Here is a 12,986-nt window from a genome sequence, read left to right as displayed (position 1 = left end):
GAGCCACACATCTGAACATTTTTTTTAAAAAACGAGAAGTTTCCTTTTGAAAAAGGAAATAAAATATTGTAAAGATTCTGTGTCTTTATTTACACCTTTAATTTCAACAATAATTTGCTTTGTTTCCATTCAATTTCTCGTGGTAGTTCCTGGCAATCGCACTTTTAGATTTTCTCATTGATCAACAGGAAACCCCAAAGAGCAAAGGAATTGGGTCAGTTTGTGAATACATGTGGCTTTCATTTTAAAACAATAAAATGCAAAGCAGGAGAAGGCGAAGGCAGTCTGGACTAAAATATATCTCTGATATCAATCCGTTTCTTTATTTGCTCCTTTCCATGAACCAGCTGATGCGTTGCCGGAGGAATTCAAGCCCAACCAGAGGGATTTCTGGACTTCCTCTCTGCACCCACCCAATGACCCAGCTCCCTCTCCGAATTCAGATGCTCCATCAAATCTACCTCTTCATATAAGCTATCGTCACCTGACCGAATATCACTTTCAGTGAATCAATATGAACTCTGTTTGATTTGTCATGATAGAGGTCTTTTTAACTATGTTTGGGGACTGTGTTGTGGTAAAGTGCACGGTGATATTGCTATTGTGGTTAGTGTAGCTGTCTTCCAAACAGGTGACCTGGGTTAGATTCCTGGCTATTGCAAGTTGAGATTTGTCATATTGATCAATAGGAAACCACAAAGACAAAAGGAATTTGATCAGTTTGAAAATACATTTGTTTTTAATTCCAAAACAATAAAATGCAAAGCAGGATTAGACAAAGGCAGACCGGATGAAACTGTTTACCTGCTGCATTCTCTCACATCTCCCAGTTCCCTCACTCCCTCCCCCTCTAATCTCACTGAGATGACTCTGGCTGTGCTCCATCCCTAAGGGAGGTATGCCCTGGGTAGAGGAAGTTGGGAGCTGACTGGATGTGCTGGGACTTGGGCAGAGAGAGTGCTTTCGGTCAGAGACTTGGGGATATTTCAAACAGGTTCTGGCAGCCAGTTTCCCTTCAAAGAACAAAAACATTTACAGCCAAGGAACAGGTCCTTCGACCCTCCAAGCCTGAGCCGATCCAAAGCCTCTGTCTAAACCTGTCGCACATTTCCTAAGCATCTGTCTCCCTCTGCTCCCCACCTCCTCATGCATCTGTCCAGACGCATCTTCAATGGAACTACTGTGCCTGCCTCTACTACCTCTGCTGGCAACGTGTTCCAGGCACCCACCACTCTCTGTGTGAAGTCCTTGCCGCGTGTATCCCCATTTAACTTTTCACCTCTCACCTTGAAAGCATGACTTCTCGTTATTGAATCCTTCACTCTGGGAAAAAGCTGATCTCTGTCTCCCCTGTCTATACCCTTCAGAATTTTGTAGACCTCAATCAGGTCTCCCCTCAATCTCCTTTTTGTCAAATGAAAGCTATCCTAACCTACTCACCTTTCACTGTGTGCACTGAGCAGGGGGTGAGTATCTGTGAGCAGGGTTTCTGTCTGTCTGTCTGTCACTGTGTGAGAGAGAGTGGGGAATGGTTGAATCTCAAAAGCCACCCCCTGGAGCAGAGTCTGTCCTGAATGGGAGAGAAAGAGTGTGAGAGACAATCGCGTGAGCTGAGACCAACAGGAATGATGAATATCAATTGTTAAATCTCACCATATCTTTCCTAAGCACGTGCTTATATCTGTCTGATTTTTCCTCTTTTCTCTCCCTATCTCTCTCTTTGCCTCTGTCTCTCACCCTCTGTCTGTATCACACTACATCTCTCTCTCCCTCTCAACCTTTCTCTCTCTCTCTCTCTCTCTCTCTTACTGACAGCCTCTTCTTTTGTATTTTTCTCTCCTGCCTATTTTTCCCACCTTTATCTGTGTTCGTTCCCATTCTCTTGCTCTTTTGTCTTCTCTCATTTTTCTCTCTCTTCCCTTCTCTTCCTTTCCTTCCCTGGTTCTGTTGTTCAATCCTGAGATTGAATCTGCATCCCCCCTTCAATATTGGACAACCTTCTCCCCACTGCAAATTTAGACTCATCCCCCTCCATGGCCCCTGTCCCCCTCCATGGCCCCGTCCCCACCATGACTCCTGTCAAATTGCCTCCCTTGTGCTTCTTCATCTATCCTGATCTGTCCCTCTGTAGTTCCTCCATTAAGCACTCTCTGCTTATAAAAGCCCCACGGTATCTCCATCCATCAACAATACCCTTCTCCGTGCTGTGTCCCAGCCCATGAGCTGGAGGGCAAAGTGAGCGTGTGCAGAGACTAACGTGTGTTTTGACTGCGTACCGTACTGTCATGGAGTCACCGAGTCACACAGCACGGAGACAGACCCTTCGGACCAACCAGGGCACACCGACCGTGTTCCAAAACTAAACTATTCCCACCTGCCAGCGCTGGGCCCATATCCCTCCAAACCCTTCCTATTCATGAACTTATCCAAATGTATTTTAAACATTGTAACTGTATCTACATCCACCATTTCCTCTGATAGCTCATTCCACATCCAAAATTCTGAAAACATTGCACCTCATGTCCTTTTTCAATCTTTCTCCTCTCACCTTAAAAATATACCCCCCAGGTTTGAACTCCCATATCGTTCATCTTATCTATGCTCCACATGATAGTTTAAACATCAGTAAGGTCACCCCTCGCACCCCAATGCAACAGCCCATGTCTGTATCTCAAACCCTCCATTCCTGACAACATCTCAGTAAATCTTTACTGAACTGTCTCCAGTTTAATAATATCCTTCCTATAACAGGGCGATGAGAATTGTACACATTAATCCAAAAGAGGCCTCATCACTGTCCTGTACAGGTTTAATATAATGTCAGAACTCCTATACTCAAAGGTCTGAGCAATGAAGGCAAGCATGCTAAACACCTTCTTAACTACCCTGTCTAACTGGGATGCAATTTCCAAAGAATTATGTCCCTGAACCCTGAGGTCTCTCTCTGCTCTCCCACACTACCCAGGGTCAAACCGTTAAGTCCTGACTTTGTTTGTATTAACACAGTGCAATATCTCACATTTATCCAAATTAAACTCCATCTGTCACTCCTCAGCCCAGTGACCCAATTGATCAAGATCTCTTTGTAATCTAGGGTCACATTCTTCACTGTCTATTTACCATTTTGGTGTCATCCACAAACTTACTAAACATGTCTCCTATATTCTCATCCAAATCCTTTGTATAAATGACAAACAGAAGTGGAGCCAGTACCGATCCCTGTGGAACACCGCTGGTCACAGGCCTCTAATCTGAAAAACTGATCAACCATCTTCTGCCATAAAGCCAATTATGTATTCAGTTGGCAAGCCCACCCTGAATCCTATGTGATCTAACTTTACTAATTAGTCGATCATGCAGAACTTCATCAAAGGCTTTACTAAAGGCCAAGCAAACACCATCTAATACTCTGTCATCATCAATCAATTTTGGTTACTTCCAAAAACAACCCCAATCAAAGGTGAGATATGATTTTGTTCACACTAAATCAGACTGACCATCTCTAATCAATCCTTTCCTCTCCAACATCTGTAAATCCTATCTTTCAGGATCATCTCTAAAAACCTACCCACCATCGAGGACAGACTCACAGGTCGATAGTTCCCAGGCTTCTCCTCACATCCCTTCTTAAACGTATTAACCGCACCCCAGTCCTCCAGTTCTTTCCCCATGGTTTACAGATGATACAAATATTCTGCTCGGGGCCGTATAATTTTCTCTCTAACTTCCCACAACGTCCTGGGACACAGTTGATCAGGTTTATCTATCTTTATGTTTTTTCTAAGATCTCCAGCACTTCCTCTTCTGTACTGTGAACTGTTTCCAAAACATCAATATTTATATCCCTGATTTCTCCAGCTTCTATTTCTTTCTCAACAATAAAAATGGATGCAAAATATTTTTTATATCCCTCCCATCTCTTGAGGTTCAACAAAGACAACCTAATTGGTCTTTAAGGGGACCGACTCTCTCTCCAGTTGCTCCCTCACTCAATGTACTTATGGAACCTCTTTGGATAATTTTTACCCTATCTGCCAAGGCTATCTCCGGTCCCCTCTTTGCCTTCCTCATTTCCTTCCAAAGAATGTCCCTACACTCTTTACACTCTTCAACACATTCAGTTGATCCCAATTGTCTCTCTAATAGATGGTTATTTTTTAGTCTTGACTTGAACTTCAACATCTTTATTCATCCATTGTTCCCTAACCTTACCAGCCTTGCCTTTCACTCTAACAGGAACAGAATATTTCTGAACTCTTGTTATCACACTTTGGAAGGCCTCCCACTTGTCAGTCATCCTTTCACCTGCGATCATTCTGCTCCAATCATCTTTTGAAAGTTGTTGTTTCATACCCTTTCATACCCATTTGCCTCACTCCAATTAAGAACTTTATCTTTTATCCTTTTACACAACTATTTTAAAGTTACTGGCATTACAATCACTTGTCCAAAAGTGTTCCCTGACTCACACTTCAGTCACTTGCCCTGCCTTATTTCCCAAGAGAAGGTATGATCTGTAATAGCAATGATATCCCAGACCCATGTGCCCTTCCATGCCGAGTTCATCAGCTTTTCCATAAGACCTCGTGTCTTGAAGTTAATGCAGTTTAAGTGTTCAGTGTCCCTTTGTTTTCTGACTTGTTCTTGACGGTCCTTTCGAAAGAACGTGCTGTTTTCTGATTCAGAATCAATATCATCTTTCTTTCTATTTTCACTGTTGTTCAGAAAGCGCCGCCCCACCCCTCTCAAATCTTACCATCTCCTGAAATAGAACGAGCAAATCTCCCCACCAGGATATTGGTCTAGTTCAGGCGAAACCCATCCTTTTAAACAGGTCTTTTCTGTCCCAGAAGAGATCCCAATGCTCCACGAATGTGACACCCTGCACATTGCAGCACCTCGTCAACCATTGATTTATCTTCCCTGTCCTTTTATTCCTTCCCTCATTAGAGCTTGGCACCAGATGTAAACCAGAGACGATTACTTTTCACATTCTCTCCCTAACCTATTACATGCACTTTGTAAAGCTTTAACCTTTTCTCTACCTATGTCATTCCTATCAATGTGTACAATAATTTGCAGCTTCTCACTCTCCCCTTTGACAATCTGCTTCAAATATTTTGAGACATCCTTCACCCTGGCACCAGAAAAGCAACGTATTATCCTCGATTCACACTCACTACCACATAATCTCCTGCCTGTGCCCCTGGCAGGACAGTTCCCAAAAAAAATTATTCTTTTAAATCCTAACAAATCCGTTTCACATAAAATTCATTGTTAGTGCCCAAGAGCTGATGACCACTTACCCAAATTGGAATATCTGTTTGAGAGAGGAATAACCACAGGAGACCTCGAAACCACCTTCAAACCTTTCCCGACAGACAGTTATCGATGTGAGTGATCTTGCTGTGCAATCACTTCACTGAATCTATTTGTCATCGCACTCAATATTGTTTGCAGGCCGTCAGTAACATTCATGCTACAAAGAAGGAGTTTTCATCAGCATGTTATATACTAAATTAAATGATCAGATTTATTATGAAGCATGCAAAAAATTCAACATAATATTAAAAAGAAATCAAACACTTAACTGAACCAATGAAAAAAAAATAACTCCACCTCAAATAATCCAACATTCAGCTTTCACTGTCCGGATACAAAATCCTCTCCCGAGCTGTCCCAACGCAGGCCTCTCTACAAGCTCCACATATATATAAGCAATCGGCCCTTCTTCATGTTTCTTTTAACTTAATATTTTTTCTTCAAAACTCACCCACCACTGACTGCAGGCTCACCAGTCTATAGTTCCCTTTCTTTTCCTTACCACCTGTTTTAAATAATGGCACCATGTTAGGAAGGGATTTTTCCCCTTTCCCCTTCCTTTCTCCTCCTCTCCATCTCCATTTCTGGTGATAGGGTCAACATGGGCATCTACTTCATACTGACTGACTCCCATAGTTACCTGGTCTACACCTCCTCCATCATCCCACTCCTTTACAAATACCTTCCCTTATTCCCAATTCCTCTGCCTCCGCCACATCTGCTCCCAGGAGGACCAATTCCACCATCGAACATCCCAGATGGCCTCCTTCTGCAAGAACCATAGATTCCCCTCCTACATGGTCGATGATACCGTCCAGTGCATCTCCTCCGCTTCCCACACCTCCACCCTTGAAGCCCACCTCTCCAATCACAACAAGGAGAGAACACACCAGTCCTCACCTCCAACTCCACCACCCTTCGGATAAAACAAGGCATCCACTGCCATTTCTGCCCCCTACAGACCCCACTACCAGAGATATCTTTCCCTCCCCACCACAATCAGTGTTCTGCAGAGACCATTCCCTCTGCGAATCCATTGTTAGGGCCACCCTCCCCCCACCCACCAAAGCAAGCCACCCTCCACTCCTGGCACCTTCCCCTGCCATCGCAAGAGGTGCAAACCTGTCCCCACACCACTTTCTCACTTCCATCCATGGCCCCAAAGGATCCTTGCACATCTGGCAGAGATTTACCTGTGATTCCACACACAGCATCTACTCTGTCCATTGTACTCGGTGTGGTCTCCTCTACACTGGGGACACAGGACACCTATTTGCGGAATGTTGCAGAGATCATTTTTAGAATAGATTACTGACAGTGTGGAAACAGGCCCTTCGGCCCAACAAGTCCAAACTAACCCTTCAATGTGTAACCCACCCAGACCCCGTTTCTTCAAAGACTCTGTCTGTCCTCAGTTTCCTTCTGGGAAACAGTCACTAAACAGCCCCACCACTCTGTGGCCGAACACTTTAACTTCCCCTCCCATTCCGCCAAGGACATTCAAGTCCTGGCCTCCTCTACCGCCAAACTCTAACCACCTGATGCCTGGAGGAAGAACGCCTCAGCATCTGCCTTGAGGCCCTCCAACCACACGGGATCAATTTAGATTTCACCAGTTTCCTCATTTCCCATCCCCCACCTTATCTCAGATCCAACCATCCAACTCAGCACAGCCCTCTTGAACTGCCCTACCTGTCCGTCTTCTTTCCCACCTGTCTGCTTCACCCACCTTTCTGACCTAACATCATCACCACCACCTCCATCTATTACATTCCCAACTACCTTCCCCCCAGGCCCAGCCCCCTCCCATTTATCACTCAGCCCCCTTGCACCCCCCATTCCTGATGAAAAGCTTATGCTTGAAACATCGACTCTCCTGCTCCTCAGATGCTGCCTGACTGGCTGTGCTTTTCCAGCACTATGACTTTCAACTCTGATCTCCAGCATCTGCAATCCTCACTTTCTCCAAGAGCATGACTCTGCCCAGCAGCATGTCCAAATGCATGTATCATCACCACTATCGACAAGTGGAAAGGGGGAAGGAGAGCATTGTCTCTCTGTCGCTGACCCAGGGGAGAGCAGATTGACCCCACTGTCTCTCTGTCGCTGACCCAGGGGAGAGCAGATTGACCCCACTGTTTCTCTGTCACTGACCTAGGGGAGAGCAGAGTGACCCCACTGTGTCTCTGTCACTGACCCAGGGGAGAGCAAACTGACCCCAGTGTGTGTGTCACCGGATTCGGTACGTGGGTGAATCTACTTACAAAGGAGCAAAATTTGAACTTCTCTTGGGAAATAAGGGAGGGCTGGGGAGCACTTTGGGGTCAGAGATCATAACTCTATTTGTTTTAAAATTGTGATCGAAAAGGATAGATTGGATCTAAAAGTTAATGTTCTAAATTGGATAAGGCCTATTTTGATGATATGACACAATATTTTTCAAAAGTTGGTTGTGGCAGATGTTCACAGGTAAAGGGATGGTTGGAAAATTGGAAATCTTTGAAAATGAGATACTGAGAGTTCAGGGACAGTATTTCCTGTTAGGGTGAAGGGCAAGGATTGTAAGTGTATGGAATGCTGGATGATCAGGAATAATAACCTGCTGCCCTATCTATATAACCTTCTCCAGGATCTGCACTCCTCCACGTTTCTGTGACATCACCCTGCCCCGAAACACCATCCTATCATTGTAACCACCTCCAGACCCTGCCCCCTTCCCTATCTCTGTATTCTCCTCCTACACCTCCATCCCTTCCTCTCTCTGTATCCTCCAGCCTCTTCACCACAAATATCTCTGTCATGTCCAGTGAACTTGTCGGAGACATGTCACGTGCACAAAGATTGCTCGTCAGTGACAGACTTTGTTTCATGTGAAGTTCTCAGGAGCTGAGAGGAAGGGTCCATTACACCAACAGCCAGATGACATTTCCCTGTGTCTTCCCACTGAAACTGGGCTGGAACAGAATTTCTGTAAATCCAATCAATTGGTCGCTTGACTCCAGGTCCGTTTGCTGAAGCAAGATCCTTTAAAACTGAGAGTAATTGGCAATGCGAGAGTTAATGATGAGAAAACAGATTCATTCAGAATCTGAGAGGAAATGTCTATCCTGTAAACAGTGATGGGGAGATGACAGAGTATCTCACTTTCTTATCTCTGTCACAATTTTCTTTTGTTTTTTTTTTGTTTTTAGATGACAGTTAGTGAGGATCATTTACACCTCAATGTTTTGTTTCTTCTCTTCTCCCATTCTCCCGCCTCACCTCCACCCCGTTCATGCACCATTTTGGTTAATATTGTTATTCTGTCATTTCAGCCTCTCCTGCCCTCCAGTCCATCACAGCATTTCCCTTCTGTTCTTCTTCCCACCTTCCAGCTGAGACACAAGTAACAATGCAGGTAGTTCCCTCTCACACACACTCACATTATCACTGACAGAGATACAGAGACACAGAAGGGTCATCACTCCCACAGGCTCAGACAGAGACAGTGTTCAGTTGCACTCTGATCCCACCTTCCAGTGACATTTTAATTCGAACACTCAAACAGAACAAGGGGCGAAAAAAATGATCTATATTTCTCTCCAAACTGGTCTGTAAATAAATCCCAGTTCCAAGAAGACGTTATGGAGATTTATAATTTGAAAAGCTGTATACTCCAGATACTGTGAACATTAAATAAAAACAGACTCCTGGAAATACTCAGTCACTTTCTCTGATGAAACGTCATTGACAAGAAACGTTCATTCTGTTTCTCTCTCTACAAATGCTCTCTGACCTATAAAGTATTTGCAGCACTTTCTGTTTTACATCATGTCGGTTCCCTTCATGTGCAGAAGGCACACAAGTTATTCAATTCAAATGGATACTCCCATTAGAGGTCAGGTTCTTTATAATTGATATACCACATCGAAAATTATTTGTACACTGCAATATTAGAGATTCAATTACAATCACAATTAGGGATAGGTATTAAATATATGAACATTATCCATCAGGCTTGTAAACAATAACAGAGACCTGAATGCAGAGTGAATCTCACTCTCATTTACAATATCAAAGACTCAGAAAATGATTCTAAAAATCACACTTACAGATTGTAATGTCGAAAGACTCCACTGTCAACTTTAACATGTCGACCAAACTATCCTTTTCTATAGCTATTTTAAAACTAATCGAATAGCAGTTAGTGCTCCCCCACTAATAACTCTGTCACTTGTCCTGCCTTATTTCCTGAGATAAGGTTGGGTTTTGCCCCTTGTCATGGAGGGCTGCCTTCATATTAATTGAGAAAGTTTTCCTGACTACACCTAGTAAGTTCTCCAATCCATTCCTAGTCTATATTTGGAAGGTTAAAATCCTCTTTTCTTGTAACCCTATCAGTCTTGAAGCCTGGAAACCGAGGAAAACTCTCTGATGGTTGGATTTGGACCAGGCACAAAGGAAGAAGGTTGTCATTGTTGGCGGTCAGTCATCACAATGAAAGAACATTTCTGTTGGAGTTCCTCAGGAGAATGTCCTCAGCCCAACAATCTTCAATAGTTTATAAATGTACATCCTTCATCCTAAGGATGTTAGCCAATGTTTGCACAATGTTCAACAGCATGTGTGACTACTCAGATACTGAAGCAGCCCTTGCCAAGTGCAGTAAAACCTGGATAGTATCCAGGACTAGGAAGAAAAGTGACAAAGAACATTCGTGCCACATAAATGCCAGATACTGATTATCTGCAACAACAGAGAATCAAACCATCATGCTTTGATATTCAATGGGGTTACCGTTGCTGAATCCTCTCCTGCCAACATCATGGGGTTGCCATTGACCAGAAACTGAATTGTACTAGTGATATAAATACAGTAACAACAGAGCAGTTCAGTGGCTCGGAATACTGCGGTGAATAACTCACCTCCTGATCCCCCACAGATCGTGTAGATACAATGCACCAGTCAGGATTGTGATGGAATACTCCCCACAGGCCTGGATGGGGGCAGCTCCGACAGTATTTCAGAAGCTTGGCACCAGCAGGGATAAAAGAGTCCACTTGATTACCATGACATCCACAAACATCCATGTTATTTTCCCCACTGACCCGCAGGAGCAGCAATGTGCACCAGCGACAAGGTGCCCTGCAGAAATTCACAGAAGCTCCTTCGACAGCATTTTCCAAACCCACAGCACATTCTCAACAACAGCTAGGGATGAGCAATAATTGCCGGCCCAACCAGCGATGCCCCGGAATGGATTAGAATTCATTTAAAATGTTACCCAATCACAACCAATGGTGGGCACTGGGTTTTAGGTTTTGTGAATGTAAGCTGGTTGGGTCCAGGCAGTAACCTGTTTGTTGTGAAGACCGGAAGAGAAATGCTGTCTGGAACAATCTGTCAGTCTTTCAGAGGCATGGCCTACATACATAGCATCACACAGACACTGACCTTCATATACCAGATTACTCACACGGGAGAGAGGTGGAAGCAATTTAAAATGTATTTGTATCTGGACTGAAGAATATTTGGAAACACAATTAAAAATATTGTCATGAAAACAATTTGGTAAGGAAGTTATTTCCAAATGAGACATTTTCAAAGTGCTTGAACTTCATGATAATTTGATCTGGGTGTGATAACCAGGCAAGTTTGTGCTCTATATTTTCAACAGATTTCAGTCTGAAAATTGAGGCAAACAAATGGGTGGACCTGTGTGTATTGGACAATTAAAGTGGACGCAGTTAGTATTGAGGAACAATCATTGGACATGAAAGGTTATATCTGATTTCTCTTCACAGAGCTGCTGAGCTTTTCCAGCAAGTATTGTTTTTTTTCTGATTTAAAGCATCTGCAGGTTTTTTTGGATATGGTCAAAAGATTTATGACCTTCAATAATTAGACTTTGCTATTGAAGGTCAGGACAATCTTGAAATCAATGACATTCTGACTTGAGTCACACACAAAGATGTTGGCTGGGATTAGGCCGGATATCAATGTCGATGCACAATTGGACACTGAAGGTGTGGAGCTGACATACAATGGATATGGTTGATGAGGGATTCAATGTAAGACCCATGTGCTGCAGTATTCCATCACCTTTGTAACACCTTCATTAAGGATGTGGTCCAGGGTGCAGAATTACAGAGCCTTTATTGGTCAGTACATTGAGTGTAGGAGTGTGGCTGTACATGACATTAGTTAGGTCACTTTTAGAATATTATATTCAATTCTGGTCTCCCTGCTATAGGAAAGATGTTGTTAAACTTGAAATGTTGCGGATGAAATGTATAAGAATGTCACTGAGGTTCGAGGATTTGAGCTATTGGAGGCTGAGAAGTGACCTGTTGCTGAACAAAGAGACCTTGGAGTGAAGGTGCATAGCTCTCTGAAAGTGGAGTCGCAGGTAGATAGGATAGTGAGGAGAACGTTTAGTATGCTTTCCTTTATTGGTCAGAGTATTGAGTACATGGGTTGGGAGGTCATGATGCAGCTGTACAGGACATTGGTGAGTGTTGGAGTACTGCGTACAATTCTGGTCTCCTTCCTATCGGAAAGATGTTGTGAAACTTGAAAGGGTTCAGAAAAAAATCACAAGGATATTGCCAGGTTTGGAAGATTTGAGCTCGAGGGTAAGGCTGAGCAGGCTGGGGCTGTTTTCCCTGGAGCGTTGGAGGCTGAGGGGTGACCTTCTAGAGATTTATAAAATCACGAGAGCATGGATAGGATAAATAGACAAAGTCTTTTTCCTGGGATGGGGGAGTCCAGAGCTAGAGGGGATAGGTTTCGGGTGAGAGGGGAAAGATATAAATGAGATCAAAGGGGCAACATTTTCACGCAGAGCTGGAGTGAGCTGCCAGGGAAAATGGTGGAGACTAGCACAATTGCAACTTTTAAGAGGCATCTGGATTGGTATATGTATATGAAGAGTTTGGAAGGATATGGGCTGGGTGGTGGCAGGTGGGACTATATTGGGTTGGGATATCGGCATGGACAAGCTGGACGGAAGGGTGTGTTTCCATGCTGTACATCTTTATGACTCTCTGACTCTATGACCTCAGAGAAGTTTGCTAAATCATGAACAGCATGGATAGGGTGAATAGCCAAGGTCTTATCTACGGGGAAGAGGAGTTCATACTGGTACGCAGAGGGTAAAGGTGAGATGGGAAAATTTAAGATGGACCCAAGGGGCAACTTTTCACAAATAGAAGTCAGTGCGTGCATGGAATGAGCTGCCAGAGGAAGAGGTCAAAGCTGGTACAATGACAGCATTTGAAAGGCATCCGGATGGTTATATGAATAGGAAGGGTTCAGAGCGATTGGGGCCATGTGCTGGCAAATGGGACTGGATCTGTTCAGGGTGAATGAGTTTAACGGAGCAGTCTGTGTCTGTGCTATGACAATTTAACTCTCAGTCATCAGCATAGAGAAAACTGTGAGACATGGTTGTTGGTAGATCATTTGTCTAAATGTTGAAAAGTGTTGAGATCAATCCTGTGTCCAACGCTTGGACAGTCTGCCCCATGCACTTCCTACCTTTAATCGAGTCATAGCGTCATAGAGATGTACAGCACGGAAACAGACCTTTGGTTCAACCCTTCCATGCTGACCAGCTACCCAAAATTAATCTAATCCCATTCGCCAGCACTTGCTCCACATTCCTCTAAACTCTTCCTATTAAT

The sequence above is a fragment of the Chiloscyllium punctatum genome, chromosome 18 (assembly GCF_047496795.1).
Source record: "Chiloscyllium punctatum isolate Juve2018m chromosome 18, sChiPun1.3, whole genome shotgun sequence".
Lineage (NCBI taxonomy): Eukaryota > Metazoa > Chordata > Chondrichthyes > Orectolobiformes > Hemiscylliidae > Chiloscyllium > Chiloscyllium punctatum.
This window is presented reverse-complemented; position numbering follows the sequence as displayed.